The 22,578-nt window shown below is 48.0% G+C and overlaps 2 protein-coding genes across 2 annotated transcripts in view; both read left to right on the forward strand.

Moving 5' to 3' along the window:
• LOC143808876 (uncharacterized) overlaps window positions 1–22,578 on the forward strand; it is a 986,487-nt gene that overhangs the window by 489,229 nt on the left and 474,680 nt on the right.
• The window catches only part of LOC143808897 (uncharacterized), a 100,225-nt gene that overhangs the window by 55,822 nt on the left and 21,825 nt on the right, over window positions 1–22,578 (forward strand). The window lies entirely within an intron of this gene.

The raw sequence follows: 22,578 nt of genomic DNA on the forward strand, positions 1-22,578 counted from the left end.
TGTAGTGGTAGCAGAATAGGCACAGTATGGAACATGATGAACAGGCAGGAGATGTCCGGATGTGTAGTGGTAGCAGAATAGGCACAGTATGGAACATGATGAACAGGCAGGAGATGTCCGGATGTGTAGTGGTAGCAGAATCTGCACAGTATGGAACATGATGAACAGACAGGAGATGCCGGATGTGTAGTGATAGCAGAATAGGCACAGTATGGAACATGATGAACAGGCAGGAGATGTCCGGATGTGTAGTGATAGCAGAATAGGCACAGTATGGAACATGATGAACAGGCAGGAGATGTCCGGATGTGTAGTGGTAGCAGAATCTGCACAGTATGGAACATGATGAACAGGCAGGAGATGTCCGGATGTGTAGTGGTAGCAGAATAGGCACAGTATGGAACATGATGAACAGGCAGGAGATGTCCGGATGTGTAGTGGTAGCAGAATAGGCACAGTATGGAACATGATGAACAGGCAGGAGATGTCCGGATGTGTAGTGATAGCAGAATCTGCACAGTATGGAACCTGATGAACAGGCAGGAGATGTCCGGATGTGTAGTGATAGCAGAATAGGCACAGTATGGAACATGATGAACAGGCAGGAGATGTCCGGATGTGTAGTGGTAGCAGAATAGGCACAGTATGGAACATGATGAACAGGCAGGAGATGTCCGGATGTGTAGTGGTAGCAGAATCTGCACAGTATGGAACATGATGTACAGGCAGGAGATGTCCGGATGTGTAGTGGTAGCAGAATCTGCACAGTATGGAACATGATGAACAGGCAGGAGATGTCCGGATGTGTAGTGGTAGCAGAATAGGCACAGTATGGAACATGATGAACAGGCAGGAGATGTCCGGATGTGTAGTGGTAGCAGAATCTGCACAGTATGGAACATGATGTACAGGCAGGAGATGCCGGATGTGTAGTGATAGCAGAATAGGCACAGTATGGAACATGATGAACAGGCAGCAGATGTCCGGATGTGTAGTGGTAGCAGAATAGGCACAGTATGGAACATGATGAACAGGCAGGAGATGTCCGGATGTGTAGTGGTAGCACAATCTGCACAGTATGTAACATGATGTACAGGCAGGAGATGTCCGGATGTGTAGTGGTAGCAGAATAGGCACAGTATGGAACATGATGAACAGGCAGGAGATGTCCGGATGTGTAGTGGTAGCAGAATAGGCACAGTATGGAGCATGATGAACAGGCAGGAGATGTCCGGATGTGTAGTGGTAGCAGAATAGGCACAGTATGGAACCTGATGAACAGGCAGGAGATGTCCGGATGTGTAGTGGTAGCAGAATAGGCACAGTATGGAACATGATGTACAGGCAGGAGATGTCCGGATGTGTAGTGATAGCAGAATAGGCACAGTATGGAACATGATGGACAGGCAGGAGATGTCCGGATGTGTAGTGGTAGCAGAATAGGCACAGTATGGAACATGATGAACAGGCAGGAGATGTCCGGATGTGTAGTGATAGCAGAATAGGCACAGTATGGAACATGATGAACAGGCAGGAGATGTCCGGATGTGTAGTGATAACAGAATGGGCACAGTATGGAACATGATGAACAGGCAGGAGATGTCCGGATGTGTAGTGGTAGCAGAATCTGCACAGTATGGAACATGATGAACAGGCAGGAGATGTCCGGATGTGTAGTGGTAGCAGAATAGGCACAGTATGGAACATGATGAACAGGCAGGAGATGTCCGGATGTGCAGTGATAGCAGAATAGGCACAGTATGGAACATGATGTACAGGCAGGAGATGTCCGGATGTGTAGTGGTAGCAGAATCGGCACAGTATGGAACATGATGAACAGGCAGGAGATGTCCGGATGTGTAGTGGTAGCAGAATCTGCACAGTATGTAACATGATGAACAGGCAGGAGATGTCCGGATGTGTAGTGGTAGCAGAATCTGCACAGTATGTAACATGATGAACAGGCAGGAGATGTCCGGATGTGTAGTGGTAGCAGAATCTGCACAGTATGGAACATGATGTACAGGCAGGAGATGCCGGATGTGTAGTGATAGCAGAATAGGCACAGTATGGAACATGATGAACAGGCAGCAGATGTCCGGATGTGTAGTGGTAGCAGAATAGGCACAGTATGGAACATGATGAACAGGCAGGAGATGTCCGGATGTGTAGTGGTAGCAGAATCTGCACAGTATGGAACATGATGAACAGGCAGGAGATGTCCGGATGTGTAGTGGTAGCACAATCTGCACAGTATGTAACATGATGTACAGGCAGGAGATGTCCGGATGTGTAGTGGTAGCAGAATAGGCACAGTATGGAACATGATGAACAGGCAGGAGATGTCCGGATGTGTAGTGGTAGCAGAATAGGCACAGTATGGAGCATGATGAACAGGCAGGAGATGTCCGGATGTGTAGTGGTAGCAGAATAGGCACAGTATGGAACCTGATGAACAGGCAGGAGATGTCCGGATGTGTAGTGGTAGCAGAATAGGCACAGTATGGAACATGATGTACAGGCAGGAGATGTCCGGATGTGTAGTGGTAGCAGAATAGGCACAGTATGGAACCTGATGAACAGGCAGGAGATGTCCGGATGTGCAGTGATAGCAGAATAGGCACAGTATGGAACATGATGTACAGGCAGGAGATGTCCGGATGTGTAGTGGTAGCAGAATCGGCACAGTATGGAACATGATGAACAGGCAGGAGATGTCCGGATGTGTAGTGGTAGCAGAATCTGCACAGTATGTAACATGATGAACAGGCAGGAGATGTCCGGATGTGTAGTGGTAGCAGAATAGGCACAGTATGTAACATGATGAACAGGCAGGAGATGTCCGGATGTGTAATGGTAGCAGAATAGGCACAGCATGGAACATGATGAACAGGCAGGAGATGTCCGGATGTGTAGTGGTAGCAGAATAGGCACAGTATGGAGCATGATGAACAGGCAGGAGATGTCCGGATGTGTAGTGGTAGCAGAATAGGCACAGTATGTAACATGATGAACAGGCAGGAGATGTCCGGATGTGCAGTGATAGCAGAATAGGCACAGTATGGAACATGATGAACAGGCAGGAGATGTCCGGATGTCTAGTGGTAGCAGAATAGGCACAGTATGGAACATGATGAACAGGCAGGAGATGTCCGGATGTGTAGTGGTAGCAGAATCGGCACAGTATGGAACATGATGAACAGGCAGGAGATGTCCGGATGTGTAGTGGTAGCAGAATCTGCACAGTATGTAACATGATGAACAGGCAGGAGATGTCCGGATGTGTAGTGGTAGCACAATCTGCACAGTATGGAACATGATGAACAGGCAGGAGATGTCCGGATGTGTAATGGTAGCAGAATCTGCACAGTATGGAACATGATGGACAGGCAGGAGATGTCCGGATGTGTAGTGGTAGCAGAATAGGCACAGTATGGAACCTGATGAACAGGCAGGAGATGTCCGGATGTGCAGTGGTAGCAGAATAGGCACAGTATGGAACATGATGAACAGGCAGGAGATGTCCGGATGTGTAGTGGTAGCAGAATAGGCACAGTATGGAACATGATGTACAGGCAGGAGATGTCCGGATGTGTAGTGGTAGCAGAATAGGCACAGTATGGAACATGATGAACAGGCAGGAGATGTCCGGATGTGTAGTGGTAGCAGAATAGGCACAGTATGGAACATGATGTACAGGCAGGAGATGTCCGGATGTGTAGTGGTAGCAGAATAGGCACAGTATGGAACATGATGAACAGGCAGGAGATGTCCGGATGTGTAGTGGTAGCAGAATCGGCACAGTATGGAACATGATGAACAGGCAGGAGATGTCCGGATGTGTAGTGGTAGCAGAATCTGCACAGTATGTAACATGATGAACAGGCAGGAGATGTCCGGATGTGTAGTGGTAGCAGAATAGGCACAGTATGGAACATGAAGAACAGGCAGGAGATGTCCGGATGTGTAGTGGTAGCAGAATAGGCACAGTATGGAACATGATGAACAGGCAGGAGATGTCCGGATGTGTAGTGGTAGCAGAATAGGCACAGTATTGAACCTGATGAACAGGCAGGAGATGTCCGGATGTGCAGTGATAGCAGAATAGGCACAGTATGGAACATGATGAACAGGCAGGAGATGTCCGGATGTGTAGTGGTAGCAGAATCGGCACAGTATGGAACATGATGAACAGGCAGGAGATGTCCGGATGTGTAGTGGTAGCAGAATCGGCACAGTATGGAACATGATGAACAGGCAGGAGATGTCCGGATGTGCAGTGATAGCAGAACCTGCACAGTATGGAACATGATGAACAGGCAGGAGATGTCCGGATGTGTAGTGGTAGCAGAATAGGCACAGTATGGAACATGATGAACAGGCAGGAGATGTCCGGATGTGTAGTGGTAGCAGAATCGGCACAGTATGGAACATGATGAACAGGCAGGAGATGTCCGGATGTGCAGTGATAGCAGAACCTGCACAGTATGGAACATGATGAACAGGCAGGAGATGTCCGGATGTGTAGTGGTAGCAGAATAGGCACAGTATGGAACATGATGAACAGGCAGGAGATGTCCGGATGTGTAATGGTAGCAGAATCTGCACAGTATGGAACATGATGGACAGGCAGGAGATGTCCGGATGTGTAGTGGTAGCAGAGTAGGCACAGTATGGAACATGATGAACAGGCAGGAGATGTCCGGATGTGTAGTGGTAGCAGAATCGGCACAGTATGGAACATGAGAAACAGGCAGGAGATGTCCGGATGTGTAGTGGTAGCAGAATAGGCACAGTATGGAACATGATGAACAGGCAGGAGATGTCCGGATGTGTAGTGGTAGCAGAATAGGCACAGTATGGAACATGATGAACAGGCAGGAGATGTCCGGATGTGTAGTGATAGCAGAATAGGCACAGTATGGAACATGATGTACAGGCAGGAGATGTCCGGATGTGTAGTGGTAGCAGAATAGGCACAGTATGGAACATGATGAACAGGCAGGAGATGTCCGGATGTGTAGTGGTAGCAGAATATGCACAGTATGGAACATGATGTACAGGCAGGAGATGTCCGGATGTGTAGTGGTAGCAGAATCGGCACAGTATGGAACATGATGAACAGGCAGGAGATGTCCGGATGTGCAGTGATAGCAGAATAGGCACAGTATGGAACATGATGAACAGGCAGGAGATGTCCGGATGTGTAGTGGTAGCAGAATAGGCTCAGTATGGAACCTGATGAACAGGCAGGAAATGTCCGGATGTGTAGTGGTAGCAGAATCTGCACAGTATGGAACATGATGTACAGGCAGGAGGTGTCCGGATGTGTAGTGGTAGCAGAATCGGCACAGTATGGAACATGATGAACAGGCAGGAGGTGTCCGGATGTGTAGTGGTAGCAGAATCGGCACAGTATGGAACATGATGAACAGGCAGGAGATGTCCGGATGTGTAGTGGTAGCAGAATCGGCACAGTATGGAACATGATGAACAGGCAGGAGATGTCCGGATGTGTAGTGGCAGCAGAATAGGCACAGTATGGAACATGATGAACAGGCAGGAGATGTCCGGATGTGTAGTGGTAGCAGAATAGGCACAGTATGGAACATGATGAACAGGCAGGAGATGTCCGGATGTGTAGTGGTAGCAGAATCTGCACAGTATTGAACATGATGAACCGGCAGGAGATGTCCGGATGTGTAGTGGTAGCAGAATCGGCACAGTATGGAACATGATGAACAGGCAGGAGATGTCCGGATGTGTAGTGGTAGCAGAATATGCACAGTATGGAACATGATGAACAGGCAGGAGATGTCCGGATGTGTAGTGGTAGCAGAATCTGCACAGTATGGAACATGATGAACAGGCAGGTGATGTCCGGATGTGTAGTGGTAGCAGAATCGGCACAGTATGGAACATGATGTACAGGCAGGAGATGTCCGGATGTGTAGTGATAGCAGAATAGGCACAGTATGGAACATGATGTACAGGCAGGAGATGTCCGGATGTGTAGTGGTAGCAGAATCTGCACAGTATGGAACATGATGAACAGGCAGGTGATGTCCGGATGTGTAGTGGTAGCAGAATCTGCACAGTATGGAACATGATGTACAGGCAGGAGATGTCCGGATGTGTAGTGGTAGCAGAATAGGCACAGTATGGAACATGATGTACAGGCAGGAGATGTCCGGATGTGTAGTGGTAGCAGAATCTGCACAGTATGGAACATGATGTACAGGCAGGAGATGTCCGGATGTGTAGTGATAGCAGAATAGGCACAGTATGGAACATGATGAACAGGCAGGAGATGTCCGGATGTGTAGTGGTAGCAGAATAGGCACAGTATGGAACCTGATGAACAAGCAGGAGATGTCCGGATGTGTAGTGGTAGCAGAATAGGCACAGTATGGAACCTGATGAACAGGCAGGAGATGTCCGGATGTGTAGTGGTAGCAGAATAGGCACAGTATGTCACCTCCTGACGAAGCCACAGGTGTGGAGAAACGCGCGTCGAGGTGCATTAGTGCGGGACAAACGCTCAGGCCATCATGACCACAGGTACAATACATACCCTTTTTCCTTTCCCTTGTGCCTTTATGTAAAATGATATAAATTAGGTCTAAATGGTATTCTAGGCTATAGGGCTGGTGCAATACAAGAAGCAGTATTATGAGATATTGCAGATTGTTTTTCATTGGGTATAGCATAGTATTAGACTGCTCTTTGCACTTCAACACTTAGGGCGGGTTATCATATTGCCCTATGGATGTTTTCAAGTTGGTCTACCAGGCCTGGGGTATTGTTCCCGTAATTCTCTATTTCTGCTGAAACCTATCCACAAATGGATGATTCTATCTAGTTGTACTCTTTTGTATTAAATCTTTTTGTATATTGCATGTTGTATTGTGAATATTATGATTAATAAATGATTTATATTGGATATCGCTCCTCCAATTGTTTTCTTCTATCGGCATACATGTTTATGTGGAGGTATATATATCCCTCGTTCTTTTCTGCCTCTTAGTTTGGTATATGAGGCGTTCTCTTTTGGTGTATACAGTATGTAACATGATGAACAGGCAGGAGATGTCCGGATGTGCAGTGGTAGCAGAATAGGCACAGTATGGAACATGATGTACAGGCAGGAGATGTCCGGATGTGTAGTGGTAGCAGAATAGGCACAGTATGGAACATGATGTACAGGCAGGAGATGTCCGGATGTGTAGTGGAAGCAGAATAGGCACAGTATGGAACATGATGTACAGGCAGGAGATGTCCGGATGTGTAGTGATAGCAGAATAGGCACAGTATGGAACATGATGAACAGGCAGGAGATGTCCGGATGTGTAGTGGTAGCAGAATAGGCACAGTATGGAACATGATGTACAGGCAGGAGATGTCCGGATGTGTAGTGGTAGCAGAATCTGCACAGTATGGAACATGATGTACAGGCAGGAGATGTCCGGATGTGTAGTGGTAGCAGAATAGGCACAGTATGGAACATGATGAACAGGCAGGAGATGTCCGGATGTGTAGTGGTAGCAGAATCGGCACAGTATGGAACATGATGAACAGGCAGGAGATGTCCGGATGTGTAGTGGTAGCACAATCTGCACAGTATGTAACATGATGAACAGGCAGGAGATGTCCGGATGTGTAGTGGTAGCAGAATAGGCACAGTATGGAACATGAAGAACAGGCAGGAGATGTCCGGATGTGTAGTGGTAGCAGAATAGGCACAGTATTGAACCTGATGAACAGGCAGGAGATGTCCGGATGTGTAGTGGTAGCAGAATCTGCACAGTATGGAACATGAAGAACAGGCAGGAGATGTCCGGATGTGTAGTGGTAGCAGAATAGGCACAGTATGGAACATGATGAACAGGCAGGAGATGTCCGGATGTGTAGTGGTAGCAGAATAGGCACAGTATGGAACATGATGTACAGGCAGGAGATGTCCGGATGTGTAGTGGTAGCAGAATCTGCACAGTATGGAACATGATGTACAGGCAGGAGATGTCCGGATGTGTAGTGATAGCAGAATAGGCACAGTATGGAACATGATGAACAGGCAGGAGATGTCCGGATGTGTAGTGGTAGCAGAATAGGCACAGTATGGAACATGATGTACAGGCAGGAGATGTCCGGATGTGTAGTGGTAGCAGAATCTGCACAGTATGGAACATGATGTACAGGCAGGAGATGTCCGGATGTGTAGTGATAGCAGAATAGGCACAGTATGGAACATGATGAACAGGCAGGAGATGTCCGGATGTGTAGTGGTAGCAGAATAGGCACAGTATGGAACATGATGTACAGGCAGGAGATGTCCGGATGTGTAGTGGTAGCAGAATCTGCACAGTATGGAACATGATGTACAGGCAGGAGATGTCCGGATGTGTAGTGATAGCAGAATAGGCACAGTATGGAACATGATGAACAGGCAGGAGATGTCCGGATGTGTAGTGGTAGCAGAATAGGCACAGTATGGAACATGATGTACAGGCAGGAGATGTCCGGATGTGTAGTGGTAGCAGAATAGGCACAGTATGGAACATGATGAACAGGCAGGAGATGTCCGGATGTGTAGTGGTAGCAGAATCGGCACAGTATGGAACATGATGAACAGGCAGGAGATGTCCGGATGTGTAGTGGTAGCAGAATCTGCACAGTATGGAACATGATGTACAGGCAGGAGATGTCCGGATGTGTAGTGGTAGCAGAATAGGCACAGTATGGAACCTGATGAACAGGCAGGAGATGTCCGGATGTGTAGTGGTAGCAGAATCTGCACAGTATGGAACATGATGAACAGGCAGGAGATGTCCGGATGTGTAGTGGTAGCACAATCTGCACAGTATGTAACATGATGTACAGGCAGGAGATGTCCGGATGTGTAGTGGTAGCAGAGTAGGCACAGTATGGAACATGATGAACAGGCAGGAGATGTCCGGATGTGTAGTGGTAGCAGAATAGGCACAGTATGTAACATGATGAACAGGCAGGAGATGTCCGGATGTGTAGTGGTAGCAGAATCGGCACAGTATGGAACATGAGAAACAGGCAGGAGATGTCCGGATGTGTAGTGATAGCAGAATAGGCACAGTATGGAACATGATGTACAGGCAGGAGATGTCCGGATGTGTAGTGGTAGCAGAATAGGCACAGTATGGAACATGATGAACAGGCAGGAGATGTCCGGATGTGTAGTGGTAGCAGAATATGCACAGTATGGAACATGATGTACAGGCAGGAGATGTCCGGATGTGTAGTGGTAGCAGAATCGGCACAGTATGGAACATGATGAACAGGCAGGAGATGTCCGGATGTGTAGTGGTAGCAGAATAGGCTCAGTATGGAACATGATGAACAGGCAGGAAATGTCCGGATGTGTAGTGGTAGCAGAATAGGCACAGTATGGAACATGATGAACAGGCAGGAGGTGTCCGGATGTGTAGTGGTAGCAGAATCTGCACAGTATGGAACATGATGAACAGGCAGGAGGTGTCCGGATGTGTAGTGGTAGCAGAATCTGCACAGTATGGAGACTGATGAACAGGCAGGAGATGTCCGGATGTGTGGTGGTAGCAGAATAGGCACAGTATGGAGCCTGATGTACAGGCAGGAGATGTCCGGATGTGTAGTGGTAGCAGAATAGGCACAGTATGGAACATGATGTACAGGCAGGAGATGTCCGGATGTGTAGTGATAGCAGAATAGGCACAGTATGGAACATGATGTACAGGCAGGAGATGTCCGGATGTGTAGTGGTAGCAGAATCTGCACAGTATGGAACATGATGAACAGGCAGGTGATGTCCGGATGTGTAGTGGTAGCAGAATCGGCACAGTATGGAACATGATGTACAGGCAGGAGATGTCCGGATGTGTAGTGATAGCAGAATAGGCACAGTATGGAACATGATGTACAGGCAGGAGATGTCCGGATGTGTAGTGGTAGCAGAATCTGCACAGTATGGAACATGATGAACAGGCAGGTGATGTCCGGATGTGTAGTGGTAGCAGAATCTGCACAGTATGGAACATGATGTACAGGCAGGAGATGTCCGGATGTGTAGTGATAGCAGAATAGGCACAGTATGGAACATGATGAACAGGCAGGAGATGTCCGGATGTGTAGTGGTAGCAGAATAGGCACAGTATGGAACATGATGTACAGGCAGGAGATGTCCGGATGTGTAGTGGTAGCAGAATAGGCACAGTATGTCACCTCCTGACGAAGCCACAGGTGTGGAGAAACGCGCGTCGAGGTGCATTAGTGCGGGACAAACGCTCAGGCCATCATGACCACAGGTACAATACATACCCTTTTTCCTTTCCCTTGTGCCTTTATGTAAAATGATATAAATTAGGTCTAAATGGTATTCTAGGCTATAGGGCTGGTGCAATACAAGAAGCAGTATTATGAGATATTGCAGATTGTTTTTCATTGGGTATAGCATAGTATTAGACTGCTCTTTGCACTTCAACACTTAGGGCGGGTTATCATATTGCCCTATGGATGTTTTCAAGTTGGTCTACCAGGCCTGGGGTATTGTTCCCGTAATTCTCTATTTCTGCTGAAACCTATCCACAAATGGATGATTCTATCTAGTTGTACTCTTTTGTATTAAATCTTTTTGTATATTGCATGTTGTATTGTGAATATTATGATTAATAAATGATTTATATTGGATATCGCTCCTCCAATTGTTTTCTTCTATCGGCATACATGTTTATGTGGAGGTATATATATCCCTCGTTCTTTTCTGCCTCTTAGTTTGGTATATGAGGCGTTCTCTTTTGGTGTATACAGTATGTAACATGATGAACAGGCAGGAGATGTCCGGATGTGCAGTGGTAGCAGAATAGGCACAGTATGGAACATGATGTACAGGCAGGAGATGTCCGGATGTGTAGTGATAGCAGAATAGGCACAGTATGGAACATGATGAACAGGCAGGAGATGTCCGGATGTGTAGTGGTAGCAGAATAGGCACAGTATGGAACATGATGTACAGGCAGGAGATGTCCGGATGTGTAGTGGTAGCAGAATAGGCACAGTATGGAACATGATGAACAGGCAGGAGATGTCCGGATGTGTAATGGTAGCAGAATCTGCACAGTATGGAACATGATGAACAGGCAGGAGATGTCCGGATGTGTAGTGGTAGCAGAATCGGCACAGTATGGAACATGATGAACAGGCAGGAGATGTCCGGATGTGTAGTGGTAGCACAATCTGCACAGTATGGAACATGATGAACAGGCAGGAGATGTCCGGATGTGTAGTGGTAGCACAATCTGCACAGTATGGAACATGAAGAACAGGCAGGAGATGTCCGGATGTGTAGTGGTAGCAGAATAGGCACAGTATGGAACATGATGAACAGGCAGGAGATGTCCGGATGTGTAGTGGTAGCAGAATCTGCACAGTATGGAACCTGATGAACAGGCAGGAGATGTCCGGATGTGTAGTGGTAGCAGAATAGGCACAGTATGGAACATGATGAACAGGCAGGAGATGTCCGGATGTGTAGTGGTAGCAGAATCTGCACAGTATGGAACATGATGAACAGGCAGGAGATGTCCGGATGTGTAGTGGTAGCAGAATCGGCACAGTATGGAACACGATGAACAGGCAGGAGATGTCCGGATGTGTAGTGGTAGCAGAATAGGCACAGTATGGAACCTGATGAACAGGCAGGAGATGGCTGGATGTGTAGTGGTAGCAGAATAGGCACAGTATGGAACATGATGTACAGGCAGGAGATGTCCGGATGTGTAGTGGTAGCAGAATCTGCACAGTATGGAACATGATGAACAGGCAGGAGATGTCCGGATGTGTAGTGGTAGCACAATCTGCACAGTATGGAACATGAATAACAGGAAGGAGATGTCCGGATGTGTAGTGGTAGCAGAATAGGCTCAGTATGGAACCTGATGAAAAGGCAGGAAATGTCCGGATGTGTAGTGGTAGCAGAATAGGCACAGTATGGAACATGATGTACAGGCAGGAGATGTCCGGATGTGTAGTGATAGCAGAATAGGCACAGTATGGAACACGATGAACAGGCAGGAGATGTCCGGATGTGTAGTGATAGCAGAATAGGCACAGTATGGAACATGATGTACAGGCAGGAGATGTCCGGATGTGTAGTGGTAGCAGAATCGGCACAGTATGGAACATGATGAACAGGCAGGAGATGTCCGGATGTGTAGTGGTAGCAGAATAGGCACAGTATGGAACCTGATGAACAGGCAGGAGATGGCCAGATGTGTAGTGGTAGCAGAATCTGCACAGTATGGAACATGAATAACAGGAAGGAGATGTCCGGATGTGTAGTGGTAGCAGAATAGGCACAGTATGGAGCATGATGAACAGGCAGGAGATGTCCGGATGTGTAGTGATAGCAGAATAGGCACAGTATGGAACACGATGAACAGGCAGGAGATGTCCGGATGTGTAGTGATAGCAGAATAGGCACAGTATGGAACATGATGAACAGGCAGGAGATGTCCGGATGTGTAGTGGTAGCGGAATCTGCACAGTATGGAACATGATGTACAGGCAGGAGATGTCCGGATGTGTAGTGGTAGCAGAATCTGCACAGTATGGAACATGATGTACAGGCAGGAGATGTCCGGATGTGTAGTGGTAGCAGAATCGGCACAGTATGGAACATGATGAACAGGCAGGAGATGTCCGGATGTGTAGTGGTAGCAGAATCTGCACAGTATGGAACCTGATGAACAGGCAGGAGATGTCCGGATGTGTAGTGGTAGCAGAATAGGCACAGTATGGAACATGATGAACAGGCAGGAGATGTCCGGATGTGTAGTGATAGCAGAATAGGCACAGTATGGAACATGATGAACAGGCAGGAGATGTCCGGATGTGTAGTGATAGCAGAATCTGCACAGTATGGAACCTGATGAACAGGCAGGAGATGTCCGGATGTGTAGTGGTAGCAGAATCTGCACAGTATGGAACCTGATGAACAGGCAGGAGATGTCCGGATGTGTAGTGGTAGCTGAATCTGCACAGTATGGAACATGATGAACAGGCAGGAGATGTCCGGATGTGTAGTGGTAGCAGAATCTGCACAGTATGGAACCTGATGAACAGGCAGGAGATGTCCGGATGTGTAGTGGTAGCAGAATCTGCACAGTATGGAACATGATGAACAGGCAGGAGATGTCCGGATGTGTAGTGGTAGCAGAATAGGCACAGTATGGAACATGATGAACAGGCAGGAGATGTCCAGATGTGTCGTGGTAGCAGAATCTGCACAGTATGGAACCTGAAGAACAGGCAGGAGATGTCCGGATGTGTAGTGGTAGCAGAATAGGCTCAGTATGGAACATGATGAACAGGCAGGAGATGTCCAGATGTGTCGTGGTAGCAGAATCTGCACAGTATGGAACATAAAGAACAGGCAGGAGATGTCCGGATGTGTAGTGGTAGCAGAATAGGCTCAGTATGGAACATGATGTACAGGCAAGAGATGTCCGGATGTGTAGTGGTAGCGGAATAGGCACAGTATGGAACATGATGTACAGGCAAGAGATGTCCGGATGTGTAGTGGTAGCGGAATAGGCACAGTATGGAACATGATGAACAGGCAGGAGATGTCCAGATGTGTAGTGGTAGCAGAATAGGCTCAGTATGGAACATGATGTACAGGCAAGAGATGTCCGGATGTGTAGTGGTAGCGGAATAGGCACAGTATGGAACATGATGAACAGGCAGGAGATGTCCGGATGTGTAGTGGTAGCAGAATAGGCACAGTATGGAACATGATGAACAGGCAGGAGATGTCCGGATGTGTAGTGGTAGCAGAATAGGCACAGTATGGAACATGATGTACAGGCAGGAGATGTCCGGATGTGTAGTGATAGCAGAATAGGCACAGTATGGAACACGATGAACAGGCAGGAGATGTCCGGATGTGTAGTGGTAGCAGAATAGGCACAGTATGGAACCTGATGAACAGGCAGGAGATGTCCGGATGTGTAGTGGTAGCTGAATCTGCACAGTATGGAACATGATGAACAGGCAGGAGATGTCCGGATGTGTAGTGGTAGCAGAATAGGCACAGTATGGAACATGATGAACAGGCAGGAGATGTCCGGATGTGTAGTGGTAGCAGAATCTGCACAGTATGGAACCTGATGAACAGGCAGGAGATGTCCGGATGTGTAGTGGTAGCAGAATAGGCACAGTATGGAACCTGATGAACAGGCAGGAGATGTCCGGATGTGTAGTGGTAGCAGAATAGGCACAGTATGGAACCTGATGAACAGGCAGGAGATGTCCGGATGTGTAGTGGTAGCAGAATAGGCACAGTATGGAACATGATGAACAGGCAGGAGATGTCCGGATGTGTAGTGGTAGCAGAATAGGCACAGTATGGAACATGATGAACAGGCAGGAGATGTCCGGATGTGTAGTGGTAGCAGAATCTGCACAGTATGGAACCTGATGAACAGGCAGGAGATGTCCGGATGTGTAGTGGTAGCAGAATAGGCACAGTATGGAACATGATGAACAGGCAGGAGATGTCCGGATGTGTAGTGGTAGCAGAATCTGCACAGTATGGAACATGATGAACAGGCAGGAGATGTCCGGATGTGTAGTGGTAGCAGAATCGGCACAGTATGGAACACGATGAACAGGCAGGAGATGTCCGGATGTGTAGTGGTAGCAGAATAGGCACAGTATGGAACCTGATGAACAGGCAGGAGATGGCTGGATGTGTAGTGGTAGCAGAATAGGCACAGTATGGAACATGATGTACAGGCAGGAGATGTCCGGATGTGTAGTGGTAGCAGAATCTGCACAGTATGGAACATGATGAACAGGCAGGAGATGTCCGGATGTGTAGTGGTAGCACAATCTGCACAGTATGGAACATGAATAACAGGAAGGAGATGTCCGGATGTGTAGTGGTAGCAGAATAGGCTCAGTATGGAACCTGATGAAAAGGCAGGAAATGTCCGGATGTGTAGTGGTAGCAGAATAGGCACAGTATGGAACATGATGTACAGGCAGGAGATGTCCGGATGTGTAGTGATAGCAGAATAGGCACAGTATGGAACACGATGAACAGGCAGGAGATGTCCGGATGTGTAGTGATAGCAGAATAGGCACAGTATGGAACATGATGTACAGGCAGGAGATGTCCGGATGTGTAGTGGTAGCAGAATCGGCACAGTATGGAACATGATGAACAGGCAGGAGATGTCCGGATGTGTAGTGGTAGCAGAATAGGCACAGTATGGAACCTGATGAACAGGCAGGAGATGGCCAGATGTGTAGTGGTAGCAGAATCTGCACAGTATGGAACATGAATAACAGGAAGGAGATGTCCGGATGTGTAGTGGTAGCAGAATAGGCACAGTATGGAGCATGATGAACAGGCAGGAGATGTCCGGATGTGTAGTGATAGCAGAATAGGCACAGTATGGAACACGATGAACAGGCAGGAGATGTCCGGATGTGTAGTGATAGCAGAATAGGCACAGTATGGAACATGATGAACAGGCAGGAGATGTCCGGATGTGTAGTGGTAGCGGAATCTGCACAGTATGGAACATGATGTACAGGCAGGAGATGTCCGGATGTGTAGTGGTAGCAGAATCTGCACAGTATGGAACATGATGTACAGGCAGGAGATGTCCGGATGTGTAGTGGTAGCAGAATCGGCACAGTATGGAACATGATGAACAGGCAGGAGATGTCCGGATGTGTAGTGGTAGCAGAATCTGCACAGTATGGAACCTGATGAACAGGCAGGAGATGTCCGGATGTGTAGTGATAGCAGAATAGGCACAGTATGGAACATGATGAACAGGCAGGAGATGTCCGGATGTGTAGTGATAGCAGAATCTGCACAGTATGGAACCTGATGAACAGGCAGGAGATGTCCGGATGTGTAGTGGTAGCAGAATCTGCACAGTATGGAACCTGATGAACAGGCAGGAGATGTCCGGATGTGTAGTGGTAGCAGAATCTGCACAGTATGGAACATGATGAACAGGCAGGAGATGTCCGGATGTGTAGTGGTAGCAGAATAGGCACAGTATGGAACATGATGAACAGGCAGGAGATGTCCAGATGTGTCGTGGTAGCAGAATCTGCACAGTATGGAACCTGAAGAACAGGCAGGAGATGTCCGGATGTGTAGTGGTAGCAGAATAGGCTCAGTATGGAACATGATGAACAGGCAGGAGATGTCCAGATGTGTCGTGGTAGCAGAATCTGCACAGTATGGAACATAAAGAACAGGCAGGAGATGTCCGGATGTGTAGTGGTAGCAGAATAGGCTCAGTATGGAACATGATGTACAGGCAAGAGATGTCCGGATGTGTAGTGGTAGCGGAATAGGCACAGTATGGAACATGATGTACAGGCAAGAGATGTCCGGATGTGTAGTGGTAGCGGAATAGGCACAGTATGGAACATGATGAACAGGCAGGAGATGTCCAGATGTGTAGTGGTAGCAGAACAGGCACAGTATGGAACATGATGAACAGGCAGGAGATGTCCGGATGTGTAGTGGTAGCAGAATAGGCTCAGTATGGAACATGATGTACAGGCAAGAGATGTCCGGATGTGTAGTGGTAGCGGAATAGGCACAGTATGGAACATGATGAACAGGCAGGAGATGTCCGGATGTGTAGTGGTAGCAGAATAGGCACAGTATGGAACATGATGAACAGGCAGGAGATGTCCGGATGTGTAGTGGTAGCAGAATAGGCACAGTATGGAACATGATGTACAGGCAGGAGATGTCCGGATGTGTAGTGATAGCAGAATAGGCACAGTATGGAACACGATGAACAGGCAGGAGATGTCCGGATGTGTAGTGGTAGCAGAATAGGCACAGTATGGAACCTGATGAACAGGCAGGAGATGTCCGGATGTGTAGTGGTAGCTGAATCTGCACAGTATGGAACATGAATAACAGGAAGGAGATGTCCGGATGTGTAGTGGTAGCAGAATAGGCTCAGTATGGAACCTGATGAACAGGCAGGAAATGTCCGGATGTGTAGTGGTAGCAGAATAGGCACAGTATGGAACATGATGTACAGGCAGGAGATGTCCGGATGTGTAGTGATAGCAGAATAGGCACAGTATGGAACACGATGAACAGGCAGGAGATGTCCGGATGTGTAGTGATAGCAGAATAGGCACAGTATGGAACATGATGTACAGGCAGGAGATGTCCGGATGTGTAGTGGTAGCAGAATCGGCACAGTATGGAACCTGATGAACAGGCTGGAGATATCCGGATGTGTAGTGGTAGCAGAATCTGCACAGTATGGAACATGATGAACAGGCAGGAGATGTCCGGATGTGTAGTGGTAGGAGAATAGGCACAGTATGGAACATGATGTACAGGCAGGAGATGTCCGGATGTGTAGTGGTAGCAGAATAGGCACAGTATGGAACATGATGAACAGGCAGGAGATGTCCGGATGTGTAGTGGTAGCAGAATAGGCACAGTATGGAACCTGATGAACAGGCAGGAGATGGCCAGATGTGTAGTGGTAGCTGAATCTGCACAGTATGGAACATGAATAACAGGAAGGAGATGTCCGGATGTGTAGTGGTAGCAGAATCTGCACAGTATGGAACATGATGAACAGGCAGGAGATGTCCGGATGTGTAGTGGTAGCAGAATAGGCTCAGTATGGAACCTGATGAACAGGCAGGAAATGTCCGGATGTGTAGTGGTAGCAGAATAGGCACAGTATGGAACCTGATGAACAGGCAGGAGATGTCCGTATGTGTAGTGGTAGCAGAATAGGCACAGTATGGAGCATGATGAACAGGCAGGAGATGTCCGGATGTGTAGTGATAGCAGAATAGGCACAGTATGGAACACGATGAACAGGCAGGAGATGTCCGGATGTGTAGTGATAGCAGAATAGGCACAGTATGGAACATGATGTACAGGCAGGAGATGTCCGGATGTGTAGTGGTAGCAGAATCTGCACAGTATGGAACCTGATGAACAGGCAGGAGATGTCCGGATGTGTAGTGATAGCAGAATAGGCACAGTATGGAACATGATGAACAGGCAGGAGATGTCCGGATGTGTAGTGGTAGCAGAATAGGCACAGTATGGAACATGATGAACAGGCAGGAGATGTCCAGATGTGTCGTGGTAGCAGAATCTGCACAGTATGGAACATAAAGAACAGGCAGGAGATGTCCGGATGTGTAGTGGTAGCAGAATAGGCTCAGTATGGAACATGATGAACAGGCAGGAGATGTCCGGATGTGTAGTGGTAGCAGAATAGGCTCAGTATGGAACATGATGTACAGGCAAGAGATGTCCGGATGTGTAGTGGTAGCGGAATAGGCACAGTATGGAACATGATGAACAGGCAGGAGATGTCCGGATGTGTAGTGGTAGCAGAATAGGCACAGTATGGAACATGATGAACAGGCAGGAGATGTCCGGATGTGTAGTGGTAGCAGAATAGGCACAGTATGGAACCTGATGAACAGGCAGGAGATGTCCGGATGTGTAGTGGTAGCAGAATCTGCACAGTATGGAACATGATGAACAGGCAGGAGATGTCCGGATGTGTAGTGGTAGCAGAATCTGCACAGTATGGAACATGATGAACAGGCAGGAGATGTCCGGATGTGTAGTGGTAGCAGAATAGGCACAGTGTGGAACCTGATGAACAGGCAGGAGATGTCCGGATGTGTCGTGGTAGCAGAATCTGCACAGTATGGAACATGATGAACAGGCAGGAGATGTCCGGATGTGTAGTGGTAGCAGAATCTGCACAGTATGGAACATGATGAACAGGCAGGAGATGTCCGGATGTGTAGTGGTAGCAGAATCTGCACAGTATGGAACATGATGAACAGGCAGGAGATGTCCAGATGTGTAGTGGTAGCAGAATCTGCACAGTATGGAACATGATGATCAGGCAGGAGATGTCCGGATGTGTAGTGGTAGCAGAATCTGCACAGTATGGAACATGATGAACAGGCAGGAGATGTCCGGATGTGTAGTGGTAGCAGAATCTGCACAGTATGGAACATGATGAACAGGCAGGAGATGTCCGGATGTGTAGTGGTAGCAGAATCTGCACAGTATGGAACATGATGAACAGGCAGGAGATGTCCGGATGTGTAGTGGTAGCAGAATCTGCACAGTATGGAACCTGATGAACAGGCAAGAGATGTCCGGATGTGTAGTGGTAGCAGAATCTGCACAGTATGGAACATGATGAACAGGCAGGAGATGTCCGGATGTGTAGTGGTAGCAGAATCTGCACAGTATGGAACCTGATGAACAGGCAAGAGATGTCCGGATGTGTAGTGGTAGCAGAATAGGCACAGTATGGAACATGATGTACAGGCAGGAGATGTCCGGATGTGTAGTGGTAGCAGAATCTGCACAGTATGGAACCTGATGAACAGGCAGGAGATGTCCGGATGTGTAGTGGTAGCAGAATCTGCACAGTATGGAACATGATGAACAGGCAGGAGGTGTCCGGATGTGTAGTGGTAGCAGAATAGGCACAGTATGGAACCTGATGAACAGGCAAGAGATGTCCGGATGTGTAGTGGTAGCAGAATAGGCACAGTATGGAACATGATGAACAGGCAGGAGATGTCCGGATGTGCAGTGGTAGCAGAATAGGCACAGTATGGAACATGATGAACAGGCAGGAGATGTCCGGATGTGTAGTGGTAGCAGAATAGGCACAGTATGGAACATGATGAACAGGCAGGAGATGTCCGGATGTGCAGTGATAGCAGAATAGGCACAGCATGGAACCTGATGAACAGGCAGGAGATGTCCGGATGTGTAGTGGTAGCAGAATCTGCACAGTATGGAACATGATGAACAGGCAGGAGATGTCCGGATGTGTAGTGGTAGCAGAATCTGCACAGTATGGAACATGAATAACAGGAAGGAGATGTCCGGATGTGTAGTGATAGCAGAATAGGCACAGCATGGAACCTGATGAACAGGCAGGAGATGTCCGGATGTGTAGTGGTAGCAGAATCTGCACAGTATGGAACCTGATGAACAGGCAGGAGATGTCCGGATGTGTAGTGGTAGCAGAATCTGCACAGTATGGAACCTGATGAACAGGCAGGAGGTGTCCGGACGTGTAGTGGTAGCAGAATCTGCACAGTATGTAACATGATGAACAGGCAGGAGATGTCCGGATGTGTAGTGGTAGCAGAATCTGCACAGTATGGAACATGATGAACAGGCAGGAGATGTCCGGATGTGTAGTGATAGCAGAATAGGCACAGTATGGAACATGAAGAACAGGCAGGAGATGTCCGGATGTGTAGTGGTAGCAGAATCTGCACAGTATGGAACCTGATGAACAGGCAGGAGATGTCCGGATGTGTAGTGGTAGCAGAATCTGCACAGTATGGAACATGATGTACAGGCAGGAGATGTCCGGATGTGTAGTGGTAGCAGAATAGGCACAGTATGGAACATGATGAACAGGCAGGAGATGTCCGGATGTGTAGTGGTAGCAGAATAGGCACAGTATGGAACCTGATGAACAGGCAGTAGATGTCCGGATGTGTAGTGGTAGCAGAATCGGCACAGTATGGAACATGATGAACAGGCAGGAGATGTCCGGATGTGTAGTGGTAGCAGAATAGGCACAGTATGGAACCTGATGAACAGGCAGGAGATGTCCGGATGTGTAGTGGTAGCAGAATAGGCACAGTATGGAACATGATGAACAGGCAGGAGATGTCCGGATGTGTAGTGGTAGTAGAATCTGCACAGTATGGAACCTGATGAACAGGCAGGAGATGTCCGGATGTGTAGTGGTAGCAGAATAGGCACAGTATGGAACATGATGTACAGGCAGGAGATGTCCGGATGTGTAGTGGTAGCAGAATAGGCACAGTATGGAACATGATGAACAGGCAGGAGATGTCCGGATGTGTAGTGGTAGCAGAATAGGCACAGTATGGAACATGATGTACAGGCAGGAGATGTCCGGATGTGTAGTGGTAGCACAATCTGCACAGTATGGAACCTGATGAACAGGCAGGAGATGTCCGGATGTGTAGTGGTAGCAGAATAGGCACAGTATGGAACATGATGTACAGGCAGGAGATGTCCGGATGTGTAGTGGTAGCAGAATAGGCACAGTATGGAACATGATGAACAGGCAGGAGATGTCCGGATGTGTAATGGTAGCAGAATCTGCACAGTATGGAACCTGATGAACAGGCAGGAGATGTCCGGATGTGTAGTGGTAGCAGAATCTGCACAGTATGGAACATGATGAACAGGCAGGAGATGTCCGGATGTGTAGTGGTAGCAGAATCTGCACAGTATGGAACATGATGAACAGGCAGGAGATGTCCGGATGTGTAGTGGTAGCAGAATAGGCACAGTATGGAACCTGATGTACAGGCAGGAGATGTCCGGATGTGTAGTGGTAGCAGAATAGGCACAGTATGGAACATGATGAACAGGCAGGAGATGTCCGGATGTGCAGTGATAGCAGAATAGGCACAGCATGGAACATGATGAACAGGCAGGAGATGTCCGGATGTGTAGTGGTAGCAGAATAGGCACAGTATGGAACATGATGAACAGGCAGGAGATGTCCGGATGTGTAATGGTAGCAGAATCTGCACAGTATGGAACCTGATGAACAGGCAGGAGATGTCCGGATGTGTAGTGGTAGCAGAATCTGCACAGTATGGAGCATGATGAACAGGCAGGAGATGTCCGGATGTGTAGTGGTAGCAGAATAGGCACAGTATGGAACATGATGAACAGGCAGGAGATGTCCGGATGTGTAGTGGTAGCAGAATCGGCACAGTATGGAACATGATGAACAGGCAGGAGATGTCCGGATGTGTAGTGGTAGCAGAATCTGCACAGTATGGAGCATGATGAACAGGCAGGAGATGTCCGGATGTGTAGTGGTAGCAGAATAGGCACAGTATGGAACATGATGAACAGGCAGGAGATGTCCGGATGTGTAGTGGTAGCACAATCTGCACAGTATGGAACATGATGAACAGGCAGGAGATGTCCGGATGTGTAGTGGTAGCAGAATAGGCACAGTATGGAACATGATGAACAGGCAGGAGATGTCCGGATGTGTAGTGGTAGCACAATCTGCACAGTATGGAACATGATGTACAGGCAGGAGATGTCCGGATGTGTAGTGGTAGCACAATCTGCACAGTATGGAACATGAAGAACAGGCAGGAGATGTCCGGATGTGTAGTGGTAGCAGAATAGGCACAGTATGGAACATGATGAACAGGCAGGAGATGTCCGGATGTGTAGTGGTAGCAGAATCTGCACAGTATGGAACCTGATGAACAGGCAGGAGATGTCCGGATGTGTAGTGGTAGCAGAATAGGCACAGTATGGAACATGATGAACAGGCAGGAGATGTCCGGATGTGTAGTGGTAGCAGAATCTGCACAGTATGGAACATGATGAACAGGCAGGAGATGTCCGGATGTGTAGTGGTAGCAGAATCGGCACAGTATGGAACACGATGAACAGGCAGGAGATGTCCGGATGTGTAG

Source organism: Ranitomeya variabilis, chromosome 2 (assembly GCF_051348905.1).
Source record: "Ranitomeya variabilis isolate aRanVar5 chromosome 2, aRanVar5.hap1, whole genome shotgun sequence".
Lineage (NCBI taxonomy): Eukaryota > Metazoa > Chordata > Amphibia > Anura > Dendrobatidae > Ranitomeya > Ranitomeya variabilis.